Source organism: Dromiciops gliroides, chromosome 1 (assembly GCF_019393635.1).
Source record: "Dromiciops gliroides isolate mDroGli1 chromosome 1, mDroGli1.pri, whole genome shotgun sequence".
NCBI classification, from domain to species: Eukaryota; Metazoa; Chordata; class Mammalia; order Microbiotheria; family Microbiotheriidae; genus Dromiciops; species Dromiciops gliroides.
In genome coordinates, this window is record NC_057861.1 from 649,302,230 (window position 1) to 649,310,991 (window position 8,762).

The 8,762-nt window shown below is 38.8% G+C and overlaps 1 pseudogene; it reads right to left on the reverse strand.

Annotated features, from left to right (window-relative positions):
* Positions 1–7,148: 7,148 nt before the first annotated feature.
* LOC122736316 lies at positions 7,149–8,157 on the reverse strand (annotated as a pseudogene).
* Positions 8,158–8,762: the final 605 nt, after the last annotated feature.

Here is an 8,762-nt window from a genome sequence, read left to right on the forward strand (position 1 = left end):
TAGGAATATATTGTTTATAGATGTGTATATTGAGTAAATCACTCTGGAAAAGGAGTCAACAGGAATTGTACAGGAATTCCTGTTTATTTACTTATTTTTGGTAAGTCAATAAACATTTATTGTGTATCTATATGTATATAAGACACCAAGCTAAGCACTAGGGGTTATGAAGAAATCTTGCATGAATAAATAAATAAATAAACAAACAAACAAATAAATAGTTAAATAAGTAAGTAATTAAATGAACAAATGAATGAATAAACAGACAAATAAATAAATGGATAGATAGATAGACAATCCCCTGCCTTCAAGGAGTTTACATTCTAATGGAGAAGACACCATTTAAATAATTCCGTATTATTCACATTTGCTTACTGTTCACTACAGCTAACAGAAGTGACAGTATGTTTGACCACTGAATGACCACCTTTATGAACCTAGAAGTCTTATATACCTAAACTCTTTTGGTTAGCTAAATTTAGGGTTTGGTTAGTGAACCAACATCTTAGAAAACTTTATTTAATCCAGGTATGGAAGGTTTGCAATCTTTCTTAATCATAATGCCTTTGTGGTCAATAAGGAAGGGTCGTACCTGAGATCATCTGCTAATTAGCTGCCCCCTAACATCCCACTCACACTTAATCCTTGTGAATCTACCTAACAACAACAATCAAACATCAAGGAAGACATCTAATAGATCTGGGCTATTGTGTGGAGTACATAATCCCACTGCAAATAGGACAGGTGGGTGAGGGAGCCATACAAATGCATGCCTGTGGGTAATAAACTACTTGACTTGTTAACATTTGAGCAATTTTGTTCTTTCTTGGTACCTTCACATCCAAAATCTCAAAAAATTCATGCAGAAGAAATGAAAGGCTGTCTGAGAAATGAAGGTAGTAGCAGCTGTGGGAGTAAGGGAAAGGGAAAATGACAGGAAGGGCTTCCTTGAGTAAGTGGAATTTGACCTGAGTCTTAAAGGAAGCCAGGAAAACTAAGAAGCAGAGGTGAAGGGACAACATTCCAGACATAGGAACATCCTATACAAAGCTACAGAGCTATGAGGAGTGTTTTGTTTGAGAAACTTCAAAGTAAATCATGGTAAGCTAAAGGAAGACAGTAAAGTGAAAGCCATTTAAAATTATGCTAAAAAATGTAAACAGTGGGGCAGCTAGGTAGTGCAGTGGATAGAGCACTGGTCTTGGATTCAGGAGGACCTGAGTTCAAATCCAGCCTCAGAAACTTAAGTTACTAGCTGTGTGACCCTGGACAAGTTACTTAACCCCAAATGCCTCACCCAAAAAAAAAAAATGTAAACAGTGACCATTTGACTCAAATAACACACTCTCAATTATATACTCCAAAAAAAAAAATTTAAGACATAAAGAAATGTCCTTTATACACCAAAATATTTATGGCATCCCTCTGTGAGGTAGCAGAGAATTGAAAGCAAGTTGGGTACCTATTATTTAGGAACTAGCTAAACATTATAAGCACAATGAGTAGGAAGAATTCTTAGTTGGATAAGAAAATTTATAAATGCTTGCTGGTATGGACTTATAAGAAACAAAGTTTAAAAAAGCGGAAAGCAATAGTCATTGTTTAATGACTACAACAATGTAAATGGAAAGAATGAAACTAGCTACTGTATCATTATGAAGAGCAAATTTGGAGTGTTTTTCATATTTTTCTTTTTTTTTTCTTCTTTTGTTTGTATCTCTAGCACACTGTAGAGTTCCTGGCAAATAGCAAATGTTTTATAAATGCTTGATTGACTGACTGCCAGAAGAAGAGATAAGAAAATGCATTTCCTTCCTTTCTTTGAAGAGGTAAATGACTCTGGGTATGGATGATTGCAAATACTGTCAGACTCAAATGATATTTTGGTTAGTTTTGATATAGAATTAGTTTTGCTCTTTATTTTTCATCCTTTGTTATAAAAATGTTTTGTCGGTAGGATACTGGGGAGAAATATATTCTGAAATGAAAGCATCAAAACAAAAGATGTTAACTTTTTATAAACAAAAAAGAAGAATTTTAAAACCTTTAGCATTGAGCTCCATCCTACTTTTCTAGTTTTATTTCTTTTTCTGGCAATTGACACACTTTATATGCCTAGAGAGACTGCACATTTGACATTCCAGTTTCCACCTTTGGCACAGACCTAGAATGTATACCTTCTCACCTTTGCAATTTAGAAGGCAACTTTCAAAGCTCTGTTCCCATGTCAACTCCTATCAAAAATCTTTCCTAATACTCCAGGTACTTATATACATATTATACTGTATTTTTATGGTAAATGTTGTTCCCTCCCAGTAGATTGCAAGGTCTTTGAAGACAGGACCTCTTTTTTGCTTTGTCTTTGTATCCTTAGCCCCTAGGACAGTTCGTGATGCACTAACCAATTAAAAATTCTTTTGAATTGAATTAAATTGAACTGAAACTGCATGATATATAGTATTATCTGCTCCTCTTCGTATTGAAAGGTGCTTATTGTGTATAAATATGTCAGTGAAATTATAATTACTATACCTAATTGTGACATTAAAAGCTTTAAGACATTCCTAAAATAGTTGATTCAGTCATTTTTTTAAAAATCCAAGATTTGTTTTTGTTGTTATGCAGTCATGCAGTCATGTCCAACTCATCACGAACCCATAAACTATATCACTCCATACCCTTCTGTCCTCCACTATCGTCCAAAGTCTATCCAAGTTGATGTTCATTGTTTCCATGACACTAATATCCATCTCATTATCTGTCATCCCCTTTTCTGTTTTCCTTCAATGTTTCCCCAAATCAGGGTTTTTGACAATGAGTTCTGTCCTCTCATCATTGGCCAAAGGGTTTAAGCTTCAGTTTCAGTATTTGACCTTCCAGTGAATAATCTGAATTAATTTCTTTATGTTTGACTAATTTGATTGCTTTCCAAGGGACTCTAAAAAATCTTCTCCAGCATCACAATTCAAAAGTGTCTATTCTGCAGAGTCCAACAAAAGGTCATGGTGAAATATTTTTCTGGCCTAAAAAAAATATGAAAATATAGGCAGTAGAACTTTGTAACAGTGAAGTAGAAGGTTATCCAGAACTCACATATAGGCTGGCAACAACAGTAGCTGCAGCAGTAGCAGCAGCTTTGAGAGCTCTCTGCCTGGAGATAATAAGGAGATTGGACTACTGGTCAGAGATTACAGGGGATTCTTTTCTGGCACTGTTTGGCAATTATATTTCCAATATGCAGCCCTGTGTCATAGTTCTAGGGTGGAGAGGAGAGCTGGAGGTCAGTCACATGGGAGTAGAGAACCTGGTCACAGTTCCAAATCAAGAGAATTTTTAAAAATAGAAGAAAATATGAAATATCTCGTTTGGGAAATAACTAACAAGGAAAATAGATACAGTAAAGATAATTTAAGAATTAATGGACTAGGGGGCAGCTAGGTGGCACAGTGGATAAACCACCAGCTCTGGATTCAGGAGGACCTGAGTTCAAATTCGACCTCAGACACTTGACACTTAGTAGCTGTGTGACCCTGGGCAAGTCACTTAACCCTCATTACCCCACAAAAAGAAAAAAAAATGAAAAGAAAAAAACAATTAATGGACTACCTGAAAACCATGATTGAAGAAAGAGCCTACAGATCATATTTCAAGAAATTATTAAGGAAAACTGCATTGATATCTTAGATCCAGAAGGTCAAATAAAATTGAACAAATCCACTGTTCACCTCCTGAAAGAGATCTCCAAATAAAACCTCACAAGAATATAATAGTCAAATTCCTGAACTCCCAGGTCCAAGAGAAAATACTACAAGCATCCAGAAGTAAACAATTCAACACAGTCTGGATTACAAAGATTTAGCTGTTTCCACATTAAAGAAGCATAGGGCTTGTCATATGATATTATGGAAGGCGAAGGAACTAGGATTATAATTTTTAAAAATCACCTACCCAGCAAAACTGAGTATAAGCCTTCAGGAGAAAAAAATGGATATGTAATGGTATAGAAAACTTTCAAGTAGTCCTCATGAACAGAACAGAACTGAATAGAAATTTGACTTTGAAAAAGCAAACTTAAGAGAAGCATAAAAAGGTAAACATTAAAGAGCTATCAAATGGGGCTCAATAAAGTTAAACCATTTGTATTACTCTATAGGGAGATGATAAATGTAACTTCTAAGAACATCATTGTTGTTCGTTCATTCAGTCATGTCCAACTCTTTGTGACTCTGTGGAACATAGGACACCCATAAGACATCCCATCTTCCACTATAAACTGAAATCTGTCCAAGTTCATGTTCATAGCTTCCATATCACTATCAATCCATTTCATTCTCCTTTTGAATTCAATCTTAGCCAACATCAGGATCTTCATTATTAGGGCAGTTAGAACAGTTTATATAGACAGAGGGCATAGATTGTGTCTATTTTATTGGAATGATATCCCCCAAAAAATAAAGAGGTGAGGAAAGGGATTCACTAGGGAAAAGGGGAAGGTAGAGGTAGAATAAGGAAAATTGTCCCATATAAAAGAGGTGTACAAGGAAGAGTGGTATATATATATATATATCTACACACATACATATACACATATATATACACACATACATGCGTGCATATATACATGCATACATACATGCATACATACATATATAGACACACATTTGTGTATAGAAATGTAATATCCACTAGGAAAATAAGAGGAAAGGGGGAATGATAAGAGGAAAAATAGCTTAAGGTAGAGAGTGGTTAGAAGCAAAATAGACTTTGGGGGAGGGACAGGAGAGAGAGAGGGGGTGGGGGAGAAACAGAAGGTAATGGAATAGAGGGAAATACAAAGTTAATAATCATAAATTTGAATGTAAATGGGATGATTTCATCCATAAAATGGAAGCAGATAGCAGCATGGATTGAAAACCAAAATCCAATTTTCAAGAGACACATTTGAAACAAACACACACACACACACACACACACACACACATACAAGTTAAAATATATGGCTGGAGAGGAAACTAATGTGCTTCAATGAAATAAAAAATGCAAGGGTAGGAATCATGATCAGAGACAAAACAAAAAAATAGAGAGAGACCTAATTAGATGGAACAATCATGGAAATTACATTTTGTGAAAAGATACCATAGAAAATGAAGTGATAAAAATGTTTACAGCAAGTTTCTTTTATTAGGCTTCATTTTTCTAATATATACTTACTATAGAACTGAGTCAAATTTATAAAAGAGTCATTCTGCAATTGATAAATGATAAACATATATAAAAAGTTTTCAGAAGAAGAAATCTAAGCTATTTTTAGTCATATTTTAGAAAATGTTCTAAATTACTATTGATTACAGAAAATCCCCTCACACCTATAAGAAATGGGAAAGGTTAGAGAGGATGAAGGGAAATAGGTATATAAATGAATTGTTGGTGAAGTAGTGGACTGGTCGAACCACTCAGAAGAATAATTTGGAACTAGGCCCAAAGGGCTATAAAACTGTGCATATCCTTTGACCTAGCAATACTGTCACTAGGTATATATCCCAAATACATCAAAGGTAAAGAAAAAAAAATATTTGCAGAGGCAAAGAATTAGAAATCTAACAGAGACTCATCAACTGGGGAATGGCTGAACAAATTGTAGCATATGATTGTGACTGAGTACCACTGTCCTGTGGGAAATGATGAGGAGGTAGTTTTGGAAAAATGTAGCAAGATCTGTATGAACTGATACAAAGTGAAATGAGGAGAACTAGGAGATCATTGTGCATAGTAATAGTAATGTTGCAATGATGATGATCAACTGTGAAAGACTTGGCTAACTCTGATCAATACAATGATCCAAGATAATTCCAAAGGATTCATGGAAAAAAATTGTAATCCTCCTCCAGAGGGAGAACTGATAAACTCTAAGTGCAAACTCTATTTTTCATGATTTTTTAATGGTTCATAAGGAAATATGTTTTGCATGATTTCACTTGTATATCTGAGATCATTCTACTTATCTTCTCACTGGTTTGGGGAGGGGTGGTTTGGAACTCAAATTTGTAACTCAAAATTTGAAAAGAAAAGAATGCTAAAACTAAATAAATAATACTTCCAAAGAGGAGCTTTCTAAGTTGGCCTGAAGAACAGCTTCAAAAGAAAGCCATTAGGCTTACAACAGGTTAACAAAATACTGATAATTTGAAGTTCTGAGCTTGAGGGTCAAGAATATTAAAACATTTTTTTCAGGTTTTATGAAGGTTTATTTCTGGTCCCAGGCTCCCAGGCCACCCTGGGGCTGGTGTGACAATTTCTACAGACTTAACAGACACCCCAGAGTCCCACCCACAATTAAATTAAGAGAAACACCACCCTGGCTCCAGCGCATAGAATAGACAGGCAGATGCTGGGATAGATGTCATGGCACCCCTAGTTATTGGCCCATAACTCCCCAGTTCGCTACCCTTTGGTCCTAAGACACCCCCCTCTTCCTCCTCCCTACCAACAGTAATGGAGGGAGTAGAAGGGGATGACACTGAGGGCAATGCCATTGGCTAAAGGATCCCCAAGTGATGCCAACTCAGGGTAGGGCCCCAGGAGACCTACTATTGGCCAAAGGAAAGACCCAGAAGTGGGGCCATTGGCTTAAGGGAGAGCCCTGGGGATAATGCCATTGGCTGGGAAAAGGGCCCTTGAAAAAAACAACCATTGGCTATGGGGTAGTGGGAAAAGATCTGGAAAGTGAGGCCAAACTAACTGAGAGAAGAGCAGGGCCTTAGGCATCAAGACTAAGTACTGCTTCACCTGGCCCAATAATTGCCCTACCTGGTCCCCCTCTCCTGGGCTGTGCCTCCTTTTACCACCCACAAGTCCTGGGAGGGAGATCTTGGGCAAGGAAGGATGAGGGGAAAGGGGGGAGTGTACACTTTTGCTTTCCCTGTCCCAATCTCCTCCCTACCAAAAAAGGCTTCTCTCTGTTCCCCTAGTGGGCTTGTTTTAGAGGAGGGCACTTATTCCTGCTCCCCTCAGCCCCTCCTAGGGAGGAGGTTCACTGATCCTCCAGCTAGGAGGGCTTCTTGGAGAAAGGGGTCAATCCAAGGGGGCAGGCCTCACTGCTCCTGTAGCCTGGAGTGCTTCTTCGGAGTGGAGGGCCAGGCCAAGCCATCTCACTGCTCCTCCAGCCAGGAGGGTTTCTCAGAGCCTGGGGGCCTAAGTGTGATGTTGAACTGCTGCAGGGTCTGCTCAAGTTGTTGCTGGTTTCTATCGAAGTAAGCAGACATGGCATTGCGGAAAAGCAGCACCTGTTTGTGCATCACCTCCAGAAATTTGAGCTTGATAGCCACGTCCCCACGAAGTTTCTCATACTTCTCATGATGTGTCTAGAATGTGGCCTGGGCACTTTCAAGTCATCCCAGCATTCCGGCATCCCATGGACCCAAGCTTAGGTCCTCCAAGTCTGTGTGGTATGCATCGTATTCTAGTCTGGCAGCCTCATACTCTTTGACAGTCATAAGAGTATCCTCTATGGTTTTGGTGACCAGGGTGTTGATGCTGGACACAAAGATGTTGACAGCTCCCAACAGGGTCTCCCCGTTCTTACACAGCAACTTCTGTGTCTGCATTATAACCAAATTCCTCCTGGAGCTCAGGGGACTTCTGGCTGAGATCAGTGAAGTCATCACCCAGGGCATGCTGAATCTACAGCAGGCTATCAAGGTGAGCAGTGAGTGCCCAGCCCAACTGAAGAATACTCTCATACTTGTTCTTTGTGTCCCGTAGCAGCTCAATCTACAGCTCCAACTCTAGGTTCACGGTGCATGATCCCTGGCCAAACCTCTTGGACAGCAGCTGCTTTGTACACTTGCAGGTGTTGATGCCCCACTTCTTGATAATGTCAAACTTCTCCCCAGCAATGCCCCAGCCCACTTCATCACCAGGGCCAGCAGGAGTTGCACTGTGGGGTTGCTGACAGCCAGGCCCTGTGGGGATGAGACCATCAGCTGAGCCCCGATAGCCTCCTGACACAATGCTTCTCTCATTGAGATTTGGTCCAAACACCATCACCTGCTGCATGTCCTGCTCAAGGCCGTCATCTTCCGGAAGCCGTCCAACCTCGCCATTGCCATGGTTGGGGATCTCCATGGTAGCCGCTTTCCCCAGGATCTCATCAGTCATGGCTCTGGCTGGCCCTATACTTCCTTTCCTTTCTCCTAGCTTCTGAGAGCCTCACCTGTCCCTGCCCTGCCCTCGGGGCACTCCTGTGACCTCTGGCTCCAGTTCCCTTATTGCTCCTCCCAGCAGGCCAGGGACATGGCCCTTTAAAACAATTATGATGGGCAACTAGAAACCTGTACTGAAATCAGTATTTTGCTTATCAAAGGAGTGACAGGATAATTAACTGTAATCTTCCTAAAGCCATCATTAACTTCTTCCATAATTACCCTGGAATTAAGTTTTGTTTTTTTCTTTGTGATTTATGTTTCTCTTGTCTTGGCAGTATATATTTTTTTAGAAAATCTAAAGCTATAAACTTGTTTAATTATAGAAATAATCAGTGTTGCTGCCATATAAGTAGTCATAGAATTAGAGAAAAATGAGGAGACCCATATGACCTTTATGAACTAATTCAGAGTAGAACAAGTGAGCCTACTACTATTACATGCATAGTGACTACAATAATGTAAATGAAAAAAATGATGATAAACAGCCAAATATCAAATGGTATATCTCTACATCAAAGAACAGAAGATAAAACAGAATAGTGTGGAATAAAGGATAGA